Genomic DNA, 15,452 nt, shown 5'->3' with positions numbered 1-15,452 from the left:
TGAAGTTTCCACATGCATGCAGAGTTTCGATGTAACCTAACAATTTGGGCAGGGTTCATATGGACATTTGGGGGCTCCTTCTGTTACAACTCATTCCTTTGTGGATTCCCTGCTCAACTCCTTGCCACTCTGCTCATCTCTGAGCTCCATCTTCTGACACCTTAAGCCAAATTCTGAGGCTTTTTTTGCTTGGGTTCTAGGTGTACTGAGCAACTTGGATTGTGGAATGCTCTCAGAAAGATCATATATTATTAAGCTCACTCAGTGTAGTTCCGTTTGTCAAGGGTCAAATGCTCTCAAGTTTCTGCCTGTGTTTTGTCATTTCCTAGTGCTCTCAAATGTTTCTTTTTATTTATTGTGTAGAGTATATAATTGTTTCTTCTGCAAAGGTTGGTCTAATACCAACCCTCTGGTATTATCAAAATCCTTCTCCTTACCTAATATTTCCTGATGTGGATAAATTCTATTTATTAACCTTCAAACAATTAACATTAATGATAGTGATGACTAACACTAATGTATTTTATATTTATTTAGTTCTGTAAATATTTTATATTCTTTTACCTCTGTTATGCCATATGGGGATATATATTGTAATAAAGACAAATAAAAGAGAAAAATATTATATTCTTTATCTTTATAGTATTAAAAAGGACAGGGAAAGCAAAAAAATGATTTTTGTTTAAATCATGAAACCAAAAAATGTCAGAAGGTAGTAGTTGAAGAAAATCTGACATTTAATCCTCTAAGCCTGCTAGATCCCATGTCAACTCCACTGGGAACCTATTTAAAATACATTCTCATCTTTGTATTCAACCATAAACCTTCACTAGTGAAATCATTAGTGATTTGTTTTTTTTCTTTTGTGGGATAGGTTGGACTTAAAAAAAAGAAAAGGTAGACCTAATCAATCAATAATGGAAGTTTAATATTCTTTAGGCAACACTGTGAAATTTTCTATGTTCTCAGAACGTATTTTTATGCTTGCTACATGTGAGAAACATTGGTAGGGTTAGTTGTTTTATAGTTAGTGTTTTTGCTATTTTAGAATTCCTCAGTTGAATACATCATTAAATAAAATTTATATAAGATGGAAAACTTATTTAAATTGCTTTATTGAGCTCAGCATGTGGTATTCATTCTCGGGAATTTAAATAAAGCTTCCATCTGTTCTTTTATTCAGACATCTCTGATTAAATTTTCACACAAAATACAGATAAACACAATATATGCAAGCAAGTTATAAAAGTTCCATTAAAAGTTCACGTTCTCATTCAAATGTTATTTTGAAGTTGAAACTCATTACTTAAAAGTTTTTCTCACAAGAATGGGATGTGATTTTGTTGAATTTCAAAGCAGACATCCTGTGATTCCAAGCTTTATAGGGTGCCAACAAGTGGTTGCAGAAATACAGTGTTTGTTATTGTCCATTAAGTATTTTCTAAAAACTTTTTAAAATTTTTTTAAAGAAGAGACCTAGGAAGACTTTGTTATATTTGGAGCTTATGGTTTTGCCTTTTTAAAAGTTTTTTATGATTTTTGAATTTCAGGAACACCAATTTATTGGTGTTTTAGCCTAAAATAGGAAAGAAGATTGTCTTTTTTTATATTTTGGAAAACATCTCCAGAAAGGCTTACAGTCTAAGAAATAACCTTACTGATTCCAACTATCCTAATTTGGGAGAATTATTTTAAAATGATCAATTATTTTTAAAAATCAATAAAATAAATTTCAAACATAATAATGATATCTGCAGTTACTTAACATAGTTTACTTCTTAATCTTACAAAGTACATCTGTAGTAATGTTTATTTTTTAATTTATTTATTTAAATTCAAGTTAGTTAACATACAGTGTAGTATTGGTTTCAGGAGTAGAACCTAGTGATTCATCATTTACATATCACACCCAGAGCTCCTCCCAACACTTGCCCTCCTTAATGCCCATCATCTATTTAGCCCATCCCCCCACCCATCAGTTCTGCAGGGGATAAAAATCACATTGTTGAAAGCATGTAACTGGTCCCAGGTCTTATAATTCAAAATTTGGTAAGTTGGAATTCAAACTCAGTCCTATTTAAATTCAAAACCAAATTCTCCTTCTATAATTTTGTATTGGATCTCATATTAAGCACAATATCCCTCCTTTGACAGATTGAGTTAAAGCAGAATACAAAAAAAAAAAAAATTAAACAGTTGTGTTTCTAACATTCTTCTCCTTTCCAGTATTTTGCAAGCTTATGCTGTTATTTCTGTTGACGAGAGAAATGGAAAAAACAGAGAAGAGGCAGATCCTAGATTTCTTTGTACTTGCCTGGAATCTCCACTATGATTGGGAGATAGGCATCTGGCAGTTTTCTGTATGAAAATGTCAATGATTTTTTTTCCTTCATCTTTGTTAGTACTCCAACCCACCTGACATCTCTTCGCAGAGCTGAAATTTTCCAGGTACAGTCTTGTAAAGGACAGGATGATTTGGTATCACAGTAATTTTGGCATTGTCACTTATCTGAGCGACATGCCCTGCAAACTGTGGCCTGTAAGAGAGCAGGCTTTTTTTGTAACTAATACAGTGCAACCATTGATATTATTGATTTCTTTTGAGCTTTTGGAGATTTGTGTGTGGAAAGTAACATTTGCAAAAATAGTCACAGAATAGGAGTAGAATACATGAAAATTTAGATAGTACAATAATCACATAGAACTGATTTTATTAATAACATAAAAAAGTATATATTGAAGAGTGGGTTTTGCATTTCAACATAGGTAAGTTGGAATACTACAGATACAGCTTAAAGTGGAGTCACCTACTAAAATCCTATTGAATGGCCTTAATTCTGCTGACCTTAATTCCATCTTCCCTTTATTTTTTTTTTTTTATTTTTTTTTTTTTTAATTTTTTAATCTTTATTTATTTTAAGTTTTTTTTTAAAAAAAAAAAATAAAATAAATAAAGATTAGAGGCTCCATCTTCCCTTTATGAGTGAAAATGGTCTCACTCTCTCTGATCCTTGCCTTATCAGGTTCAATTCTAAACACACACAACAAAAACAAAAACAAAACCCCAAATTGGTTATTTCTAAAATCTTATTACAGACAGGCTTTGACACTAGCATTAACTTGAACATTCTAGGATTAAAAAAAAAATCATGGGGTGCCTGTGTGGCTCGTTAGTTAAGTGGCCAACATCAACTCAGGTCATGAACTCGCTGTTTGTACGTTTGAGCCCCTCATCAGGCTCTGTGCTGACAGCTCAGAGCCTGAAGCCTGCTTCGGATTCTATGTCTCCCTCTCTCTCTACCCACTCCCCACTCACGCTCTGTCTCTCTCTCTGTCTCTGTCTCTCTCTCTCAAAAATAAATAAAAATTAAAAAAAATCATTTGAGGCTCTGAATTCATTTCCCTTTCTTCCATACCATCAGTTGGATGTCTTTTCTATTGGGAAACATACCCATATAACTCAAATAACAAATTTAAGACTCTCTTATTCCTAAAATAATGCTTTTGCTAAATTCTGTTTAACTGATATCTTTAAATTAATGGTCCTTTTCACTCTCATCAGTTATAGAATGTTACTGTTCTTTTATAGCTAACTGATTCCTCACTTAGTCTCTCTGTTTCCTGAGGAACTGATCCAGGAAGATCATAAATTTTTCCACTGTGAGGAATTAATTGACTAAAGAGTACATCAGTCTAGAAAGCATGCCTGTCCAGTTCTGCTGTTGCTTGTTTGTAAGAGTTATGACCACAGTACAGAGATACTAGGGAATGATGTTTGTATTGCAAACACTCCAGCACTTACTAGCTTTGAGACTTTCAATAAGCTAAAGAACTTGACTAGCTAGGTTTTCTCATGTGTAGACATTAAGTATTAACATCATTTACTCCTAACTAGTCTGAAATTTTTAAATGTGATGATTTACGTAAAATGTTTAACCAATACTTGGCACATTGAAAGTGTTAAATAAATGTTAGAAAATCCTGTTCCTTTGTTATTGTTAACTACTACTTTGTTATTATTATTATCTCAAGTTCCAAAGTTTCCCCTTCCCAAAAAACCCTTAGGATACATTCTGAATTTAATAAAAATATTTTCAGTTTAAAGTATTAAATTAAAAAAAACTATGATGTAATAATTTTCTGGACTTGAATATCTGCCCTGGAATTTTTCTACAGTATGAATTTTTACTATTAGTTTAAAAGTGTATATTCAAAATTGTAGATATTTAAATATATTTTTAATTTTTTAATGTTTTATTTAGTTTTGAGAGAGAGAGACAGAGAGTGAGCAAGGGAGATGCAGAGACAGATGGAGACACAGAATCCAAAGCAGACTCCAGGCTCTGAGCTGTCAGCACAGAGCCCAAAGTGGGGCTTGAACTCAGGAACCACGAGATCATGACCAGAGCCAAAGTTGGATGCTTAACCAACTGAGCTATGCAGGACCCCTAAACATATTTTTAAAAGATACATGAGTATATTGTGATACAAGTAACTCTAAACTCATTTACATAAAATATGACAGATTTTTTTCTGAAATATTCTGGCTGAAAGCAGGGCAGAATATGAGATGTTACCTGAGATTCTTTCAACATCAAAGATATAAACATATACAATTTCTCTAAACCAATAAGTGCCACTTCTTATTAGAGTGTCCTGTAAGTTCCAAGAGGCATTTTGTTTACTTAGATTTGAATGATGAATTATATGAATGTTTCAGGACATGCTCCTATTACATCGCTATTCTTTCCTGAAGAGCAGGAAGGACTGTGCAGGGAGGTAACATAAAATATTAAAATTAATAGGATGATATTATGGACATATGTTTATGACAATAAATATATAGTACAAGAAATGGATAATTTTCTATGAAATTTGCCAAAACTACCATGAGAAATAAAAATGTATAATATCCCTATATCTCTTTGGGACATTTAATCGGTACTAGAAAATTACCCTGTCACCCCAAAATCAAATAAAACAAAACAAACACATCAAAGGCAAGATGGCCCACTTCTCTCATAAGTCCTTACAAATATTCAAAGAAGAAATAATGCTAATCTTACACAAATTCTTTCTGTAAATAGAAAAAGTTAGTTTAGAAACTTAGTTCATGAGACCAACAAAACTGGATACTAAAATTCAAAAAACACGTTATAAGAAATGATATGATTAAGTACAAGCTAACTCCCACAGACATAGATGTAAAAACCCTAAGTAGTAACAAACAGGATCTAACAATATATACAAAGGATGATTAATTATGTCCAAGAGCAGATAATTACAGGAGTGTTAGTGGACTTCACCATAGGAGGATCAATCATTATAATGCACCACATTTACAGGATAAAGGGAAAGAAACATAATTGTCTTATAGATGCTGGAAATATAGTTTATTAATTCAGCACCTATATATGATACTTATTCTTGATTAACTTATAGTAGAGAGACTAGTTCAGTCAGATAAAGGGTATATGTATATCTACATTTACTTAATATCCATCTCTACATTTTGCTACCCATGAATCTTTTAAAAACTATACACAGCATTATCAAGGCACCTGGGTGGCTCAGTGAGTTAAGCTACTGACTCCTGATTTTGGGTCAGGTCATGATTTCACGGTTCCTGAGTTGGAGCCTTGCGTCAGGCTCTGTGTTGACAGCACAGAGCCCGCTTGGGATTCTCTCTCTGCCTCTTCCCCACTCATTCCCTCTCTCAAAATAAATAAATACACATTAAAAAAAAAAAAAGTACAGACAACACTAAAGTCAATAGCAAAATTTTAATGCATGTCTTTTGATGGCAGAAGGAAATGTTGTACCAAAACCACTGCTAATAAAATAACACGAGGAAAAAATGGCATAAACATTGGAAAGGAATGGTGGGACCTGTCTTTATCCATAAATTATTTGTTTCTACAAAAAAAATCAGAATTTAAGTGTAAATTTTTGTTAAGTTTCTCAAACTCAATGACATCAAAACCAGCAAAAAATATAAAGTTATATCATAAGATAAAACAAATAAAAAATATAAAATTAAATATAAAAATTCCATACATATACAATTGCACATAACATAATAATTCAAAACTATTAAATACAAAGACACATATCTCAAGAAGAGTCAGAGATTGCTAAAATTTAAATTGCACTATATTTCTCAGAAAATGTAAGCCTAAAATTGGAAACCTTTACCTTGTTAATTGATTTATTCCATATTATTAAGATCCATTTACTATGTTGCTATTATTCTCAAATTAATATATAGATTGAAAATAATCCAAGTAATGTTTTAAGCACTATTTAAATGGAAATTAACACATAAGATTACTACTCTAATTTGAGAAAACATAGAAAATTGGAGGGTCCTCTACATATTAAGAATGTTAATCATGTAATTACCCTCCCTCACTAAAAGTAAAATCTTTAAGGTCTGATAACCTCACTGGTATTTTAATAAAAAACTTAAAGAATGCAAAAACCTAGAATTTATACAGAAAGCAACAGACCTAGAATAGGTAATGCAAATTTGAAAAATAAGAATAATATTGGAGAAATTATATTATGATATTTCAAGGTTTCCTTTAAATCTTTTGTAAGACAGTGCATTTTTAGCACACGACAAGAACCAAAATCGACCAATGGAACAAATAAAGAGACACTCAAGTGTGTTCACTTAATATATGGCAAAAGAGACATTGCAATTCATTTGGGGAAAGTATCCGTTCAATAAATCGATCATTGACAGAAACATGAAAGCTAAAACAATATAAATTATAGATATAGAAGTTAAAGATTATAAAGATTATAGAAGTAAACATAGGACATATCTTTACGATATTGTATAGTCCAAAACATGTTATGCAAATCATAAAGAGTACTAGACAAAAATTGATAAGCAGGACTTCACTGATATTATGAACTTCAATTCATCAAAATATAGTTCTCAGAAGCAAATAAGCAAGTCACAGACTGAAAGAAGTTATTTCAAATTTATATATGAAAAAAGATTAATATCCAGAAATTATAAATTACCACCACAAACAAGGAAGAAAGCATCTACTTTATATATTGGGCACAAGATTTAAAAATACACTTAACTAAAGAGAACCTCAAAATAGCCAATACACCTAAAAACTCATGCTTGGTACCATGAATTTGGGGGAAATGAAAATGAAAACCACAGTAAAATAGCACTACAAATGTCAGAATGGATAAAATTTTAAAAGTTGACAGTTTCAAGTATTAGGAAGGATGTAGAGCCACTTTCAATATTCTAATTTGTGGGAGGAAGTGCAAATTGACTTAAAAAGAAAAAAAAAAAAACTCTGGATGGGGTGCCTGGGTCACTCAGTTGGTTAAGCTTCCAACTTTGCCTCAGGTCATGATCTCATGGTTCCTAGATTTGAGCCCCGCTTTGGACTCTGTGACGACAACACAGAGCCTGGAGCCTGCTTTGAGTTCTGTGTCTCCCTCTCTCTATGCCCTTCCCCTGTTCATGCTCTCTCTCTCTCTCAAAATTCAATAAGCTTAAAAAAAAAATCTTTGGAAACCTCTTAGATGATACTTACTAAAACTAAGCATTTTTCTATTTCATGAACCAGTAATTTCGCTGTCCAAAGAGAAATTCTTGCATTTGGCTAGCAAAGATACATAAAATATTGTTCACTGCAGCTCTTGTCCTAATAGCACCAAAGTGAAAGCAACTAATTGCTTCCAAAAGGAAAATGTAAACTGAAACCAATACAAATGTGAGACGAATGGATGAATAATTTCTGGCATATGCATAGAATGCTATCTTATACCCCCCCAAAAAATTTATATGGACTTATATGCACAATAACCTGCCTGAATCTCAGAGACAATATGCTGAGCAAAGAAATCATATAAAATGAGTCTATCTTGTATTATTCAAATTTATATAAATTTCAAGAACAAGTCACTAATATCTATGGTGATAGAAGTCAGAACAAAGGACACTGACAGGCATAAGTGAGTGAAGAAACTCTCTGACATGGTTAAAATGTTTTATATCTTTATAGGTGTGGCTATTACACAGGTGCATACATAGAACATTTATTAAAGTGTTGTTACAGGATCATACATTGTAATGCACATAAATACAAAATCAATAAAAATTAAAAAATGTTTACAAATTATACTTCATTACAAAGTAACTGTATTTTAAACATTGCCTTAGATATAAATGTTAAACACACAGAAGTCTATTTTCAGAGATCTTAAACAATGCTAGCTAATGCTAATTTGGAACATTTGCTTATTTGACAAAGGATATTTGATTATAGATCCTTGGCTGAAAAGAAACTTGTCTCTTTATCCCGTTACAAGCCACCATGCTCAGAAGCTGAGGTTTTCCTTTTTTGACTCCAATCCCAAATAAGGAATCCAACTCCTCTCATTGTAGGGGTTTACAAGTCATCTAGAAGAGTACTATCCAGTGATAGGCTGAAAGGTATTTCCATCATTAAGGATGTCTTGTTATTTATATTGCCTGCTTTTCCCCACTTCGAAGACTCTACTCCCTGCACATCTTCCACTTTTATTTCAGAAGCTCCTTCACGTCCTCCAGTCCTCCTCCACACCCAGCATTAGCTCTTCTTTGGGAGGATGAACAGCAGTTCTTTTAGCAGCATCAGATTATATGGATCTTACAGCAAATGCAAATGTTTTTTGGTATTCTTATTTTTCTTTTGTTATAAACCAGAGTTGCCATCAGGATGTCTATATGAGAACTAAATGAGCAAAACATACATTTAAAAGCACAATAGTATTTTGAGATATAGTCACCTCACACTTCAGTTTTCTCGTCACCTCTGGGATGGTTAATTCGCTCTGCACCTTACACGGTGAAAACATGAGGCAATTTACAAGTCCTATAATCCAGAGTCATGGGGCTTTTGACATAGCATATGTCTTCTTTTTTGTTTCTCTTTGGGACATAAACTGTTGGAAGGGTTTTTGAAAGCATCACACGAGCATATACACTATTTACTAAGGACCTCAGAGGTTGGGAAAAACTGAGACCCTACTGTACCATGTATTCCACACCTAATGTATTTCACACATAATGAATTATGGCATGAAACAAGGTCCCCCATTCAGCACTAAAAGTGCTGTTACTTTTAAGCATTCTTCCCAGCCAAGGCAGCAACGTAGGCTTATTGCCTGCAATTGAAGATTTAGTTATGATTTAGCACAATGGAAATATAGGTTAACTTTTGGGTCTCCCAGCTGTGTTTTTTAAGTTGACAGGATGTACAGACAGGTCAATAACTTTTTTTGTGTCCAATGCACACATTTCCTTACACAAAGAATTTAGTAGCCTGTAGCCTGTAGACCTATGATACTCAAATTTTAAAATGTGTCAGACTAACTTTGAGGGTTTGTTAATAAAACAGATTTCTGGGCCCAAGTAATATAGTTTCTGACTGAGTAACATGTTTGGTAGTAAGATAAGATGAGAATTCACTTTACTAGTAAGTACCTAAGTGATGTTGATACTGTTGTTTCAGGCACCACACTTCAAAAACCACCAATCAGGGCTCCTACTTTCTCTCGCAAATTAATTTCAACTATAGCGAAAATTCTGGCATTTCTGTGGCTGATCTTGGTCAATTTATGAGGCAAAGTTTCTCCCCTGCTCAATGTAACATTTCTTTTTTACATTTTGTAATTTTACTGTGGTTATATAAGGAAAAATATGTTATTTCTTTGGGAATACATACCCCAAGCAAAGCAATAATGATATAAGGTGTATGCAACGTATACTCAAATTTGAGGTGTGTGTGGGGGGCAGTTTGCAGAGGGAGAGACAAGAGATGAGATGAATCATGAAACAAAAAGAAATTGTGTAAATGTAAAAATTTGTGAATTTGAGTAAACAGATTTCTGTGTGCAATTCTTACACATTTTCTCTAAGTTTGAAGTTATTTCAGATATATTAGTTGCACAAAAAAACAAAGGAGGAGAGAAACCTTGAGACCTACACTAATAATTGTATTTATGTTCTATCACTGCTGCAACAAAATGCCACAAGTTTAGTGGCTTAAAACAACACACATTTATTATATTATAATTCTGTGGGTCCGTAGTGCAATAGTCTGAGCCAAAATCAAGGTGTCAGCAAGGCTATGTTGTTTTCTGGAAGATCTGGGAAAATTCCTTTGGGTTTTACTGCTTTTAGACATTACCTACATTTTTTGGCTCATGACCTCCTTCTTCCATGTTCAAAGCCAGCAATAGTGAGTTGCATCCTTCTCACATCAAATCATTTTGACCTCTAACAGATTCTCTTTTCCTCTAACAGAGGCTCTTGTGATTACCTTGTGTTCACCTGAATAATCCAGGATAATCTTTCTGTGTCAAGGCCAGTTGATTAGCAACCTCAATGTCATCCACCTTCTCTTACAAATTTGGCTTTCCACGTAACTATAAGAGAACAAGCCGCCAAGCTTTCTGCTGATATTACGAGGATTGCCTTTCTCTGATTTCCAACAACATACCTCTCATTTCTTTCTGAGCCCTTAGTATTAGTAGCATCACCATGAACACCGATCTTTCTACTAGCAGATTGTTCACAATAATATAGGTATTTTCTGAGATCTTTTAGGTTTTTCTACCATGATCTTCACTTTCATTTGAATCCTTGATTGCAGAAATGTTAATATCCATATTTATTTTAGCAATCTGTTCAAAGCAATCTAGCCTTTTTCTATCATGCATCTCAAAATTCTTTCTGCCTCTCTCCACTGCCCAATTCCAAAAAGATAGTTCCACATTTTTAAGTGTTTATTATTGCAGATCCCCACCTTCAGCATTAAAGTCTATTGCTTTTCTTTTGTCATTGTAATATTACCACAAACTTAACAGCTTACAATGATGCAAATGTATTATCCTACAGTTCTGTAGCATAGGTCTGATTGGGCTAAAATCAAGGAACAGTGTCCCCTTCTGAAGGCTCAAGAGTCATAGCCATTTCTTTACCTTTTTGAGCCTCTTGAGGCTGCACCCATTCCTTGGTTTGTGGTCCACTTACTCCATCTTCAAAACCAGCAAAAGCAGGTGAAGTCTTTGTCATCGTACATCATTCTGGCCTTTTCCTACCTCCCTCTTCTGCTTTTTTAAGTAGTCTTATAATAAATACAAGCCAGAGAATCTAAAATAATCTCCCCTTTTTAACATTATTTGATTAGCAAACTTAATTTCATCTATAATCTTAACCCCCTTTGTCATGTAAAATGACATATTCAAAAGTTCCGGGTTACATGTATGGGGTAATTTTTCTGCCTATCACGGTAATATCATTAACTTCTGGTACAATATTTTAATTTCTTTATAGTACCATATTTATGTCTATAATTATAATGTCTATAAGAATGCATTAATAAGGTCTTTGAAAATTTGAAACATAAAGTTGGATCTAAATGACAAAAAGTAAAGAAAAGCCTATGGACTTATATCTTTGTGTAAAAGTTCATCAGTTACTTTTAAGGTAATAAGACCTGTTTCTGCTTTTCAGGTACTTACCTAAAACTCATCTGTATCTGCCAGCTGTCTTCTAGTCTCTGACATCTCAGAATTGTTAACTATCGAAATACTTTGAAGTAGGTTTCATTTTTTTCACATCTACACCTTTTATGAGGGGTGTTTAATAAGTATTTTGTGATTGATTAGTAGCTAACAACACTGATCAGAAACTCAGATAATATTTAGAAAACTACAGTTGAGCTACATCTCAGTTTTCCAATTAAAAACTAAAACTTTATTACTTTCCTAGTTTTCCAAGAACAAAGAAAGACTTAGTGAAATAATCATAGCAGTGCTAAATGGTCAGCAAATTAAAACTTCCTCCTAAATACAAATACATTATCAAGAAGGATTTATTTTTATTTTTCTTCTGTGATGCATCAAGTTCACAAAGAACAATTACAAAGTGTGTAATTGGATGAGCAAAATATTTAATGGTGCCTTGACTGTAGTTTTTTTTTTTTCTTTTAGTAATGGTAGTATTTAAAATAAAATGCTTTAAGTCTTGTAACTTGCAAATATATACGACTGGTTTTATTCATATCTAGAACATTACACTAAATATCAGATACTCAAGAAAGATATTAATCAATTATCTTTTTTCTTCCCATCCAACTTCTCACTCAATTAGGATAATTTCATGTATTCTGACCACTAATTACTTATTACATTATAGGTGTAAATAGGATACACAACGTGGTGAGAAAATGAAAAATAAAACTCTGTAACTTATTTAGTAAAACCCCTAACAAAGCAGATTTAATTAATTCAGTGGCCTTGCAAAAAAGCATTGGGTTTATGCTTAGTAGGTCATTATATATTTTTATGTATATTTATATATTTTATATATTGTGGGGCTCGAACTCACAAACTATGAGATCTTGACCTGAGCCGAGATCAAGAGTCAGATGCTTAACCAACTGAGCCACCCAGGTGCCCCCCAAAATTCTTTTTATTATTTGTGTAAAAGGGAGAAAAATATGAAAAACATCAAGGATACATGTCCTTATACATTTTTCCAAACCCACAGATTATACAACACCAAGACCCATAGTTGTGGTGCGAACTCTGAGCTTTGGGCGATTACAATGCTCCTGCATAGATAGGTTCATCCTTGATAAAAAAATGTACCATTCTAGTAAATTATGTTGATGTTGGGTAGGCTGTGTATGTGTGTTGTAGGAAGTATATGGAAAATCTCTGTACCTTCCTCTGAATGTTGTTTTAAATCTAAAACTGTTCTAAAAATGTCTTTAAAAAAGTAATTCCCTGCCATTTAAAAAATAAAAGTTGTTTATTCATTAAAAAACAGTTATTAGAGGAGTAGATTTACATATGCTGGTAGGAAAATAATGAGTATATATATTTTTTCTCTCCTAGTGGGATTACAGGATACCATGAAGAGTTATGAGAGTTGATCTATCTTTTCCACTGAAGGGTGATTCACACTGTGGAGGGGTAGGTAAATGGCTTTTACTTCAACATGCCATTAGCTCTATCTTATTCCCAATTTCAGTCATGTGCTTTTTTACTGTTATCCAATCATCAAATCCTTTTACTACTCTCCCTCATCATCTGGGTGCCTCTGAGGTTTGCTCCTACTCTTTTCACAGATCCGATACATTTGACTTATCACTTTGTAAAACACTACTTGGTGTCTGACTCCATCATCTGCATTTTGATAAACATCACTGAAATTCCCCACTTTCTCTAAGATTTACTAGTGGCCCTCTTTTGGGAAACAGCTTTCTTAACAGATATTATTACAACATTGAGATTATTTTCTCGTATGACAAGTTACTTCCTCTAGAGTGAAAAGAACACAAACTTGGATAGCAGAGAGAAAAAAAAATACAAGGGAAATTCAACAAAGTGATGACCATCATTAACATCTTGGGGTATGTCATCCCAATATCTACTAATAGCACAGATGTCATTACTGTTTCCTGTCAATAAGGGCTAACTCTCTCAATCTTTTTTTTTTTTTTTTTAAGCGGCTCCATGCCCAATGTGAAGCTTGAACTCATGCCAGTGAGTAAGAGTCACTTGCTCTACTGACTAAACCAGCCAGGCACCCCTGTCTCAATCATTTCAAATCTCAGTGAGAATCCTCACAGGACTTTATTTCACTGACTGTTTTCCACAAGTTTTTTGTTTGTTTGTTTGTTTAAGTTTTATTTATTTAAGTAATCTCTACACCCAATGTGGGGCTCAAACTCATAATCCCGAGATCAAGAATCACATGCTCTACTGACTGAACCAGCCAAGCACTCCTGTCTTCCACAGGTTTTTAATATAACCAAACCTATTGTATTTATCTTTTCTTTCTGTTCTTTTCTTTTCTTTCTTTTATTGTCATAGGTTTGTGGAATTATAAAGAAGTGTCACATCATTTACTGCACACAGTACACTGGGGAAATTCTCACTGGAATATCTCTGACCAAGCTGCTTCTTCAGCCCCCAAACTGCTAGACTACATTCCTACTTGTTTCCCATGACACACTGCGTCTTACTCCTTCCTTTTACCCCTTGGTATTTAGAGTAACTTCATTTTCTACATGAAGCCAAAAGCTGGTCTCAACAAAAATGGATCTTTCCCTAAAAAGGAATATTTATATTTGTTACTAAGGTAATAACCTTGCATTATCTCCATGTCCTTATACAGATACATTATCTAAAAAAAAAAAAAAAAGATAAAGTGCAACAACATATCAGAATTCTGTCATCAGCAAGTAATCACATACTCAAGTCAAACAGAATTAAGTAACAAGGAAATATGATGGCTTACATAAATGATCATCTGAGGTATGACAGACTTCCAAAGGGTGCGAGCCATGATACATTTCCCATTGTCTTCTTGTCTTTCCTTTCCATGTAGCAAGATGGCAGTGATAATTCAGGTTATGTCACTCCCTCATGTCACTCCCAGGAAACCTTCCCTGAAGCCTTCCCATTGACCTGAATTTTAACATATGCCCATTCTAACCTCATCACTGGTAGCAAAAAATGAAGATGTCCTAAGTCTTGTCACCTGATAGTGTTGGGGGATCATGTCATCTTCTCATGGTGCATATGAGTTAAATAAAGGAAAGTATGAACACAGAACAAAATAGATGCCCAGTTAGGAAGGAGAAAGGATGGATACTCTTTAGGCAAGGAATAAAGCCCCCATATGTACATATTTATACATAAAATATATTGGATTTTTTGTTTTGTCAGTTTTTTTTAATATAAGTTTTATTCATTTTTGAGAGAGAGAGAGAGAGAGAGAGAAAGACAGACAATTAGTGGGGGAGTGGCAGAGAGAGAGGAAGACATAATCCGAAGCAGGCTCCAGGCTCTGAGCTGTTAGCACAGAGCCTGACGTGGGGCTCAAACCCACCATCTGTTTGATCATGACCTGAGCTGAGGTCAGAGGCTTAACCGACTGAGCCTCCCAGGTGTCCCTGTTTTATCAGTTTTTGTTTCTGTTTGGCAACATAGTATTAACTTATCTTCATCATTGTTTAAACAAAGAATGTCAATATGCTCATTCTAGAGCTGTAAATGCTTTAGACGGGATGCAAGGTTGAAATTTTCTGCTGGTTTAAATTATTTTTATTTCTTACCATTTATCCAGTTAGACTAATTATAATAAAGTAAGTGTGCAAAAGGTGTCATTCAATTTATACATGGATTCGTTTCATTACTTGATTGACGGTAATTATTTTATAAGGATCTTATAATGATTATAATCAATCAATATGTAGGTATGAGTACCCAGAGGCGACATTTATTCAAAGACATGCTGTCCATATAAGTGGTTTGCCTGAGCCATATCAGGTCAATCAGCTTTGCTCTCTTATAATTTGCATCAAGGTAGGTAAATGGCAACATACTAGAGATAGGAGGCAAACCCTTAGGAC

The 15,452-nt window shown here is 33.7% G+C and overlaps 1 long non-coding RNA gene across 2 annotated transcripts in view; it reads right to left on the bottom strand.

The window, feature by feature from the left end:
• Positions 1 to 5,769: 5,769 nt before the first annotated feature.
• Positions 5,770 to 15,452, bottom strand: part of LOC131507161 (uncharacterized) — a 122,671-nt gene continuing 112,988 nt past the window's right edge. The window contains exon 5 of one of the 2 annotated variants that reach the window (XR_009259370.1): positions 5,770 to 14,693. This is a non-coding gene — a long non-coding RNA (uncharacterized LOC131507161). The remainder of the gene's footprint in view (positions 14,694 to 15,452) is intronic. The other variant, XR_009259371.1, reaches the window with a different exon arrangement.

The sequence above is a fragment of the Neofelis nebulosa genome, chromosome 3 (assembly GCF_028018385.1).
Source record: "Neofelis nebulosa isolate mNeoNeb1 chromosome 3, mNeoNeb1.pri, whole genome shotgun sequence".
NCBI lineage: Eukaryota > Metazoa > Chordata > Mammalia > Carnivora > Felidae > Neofelis > Neofelis nebulosa.
This window is presented reverse-complemented; position numbering and strand designations above follow the sequence as displayed.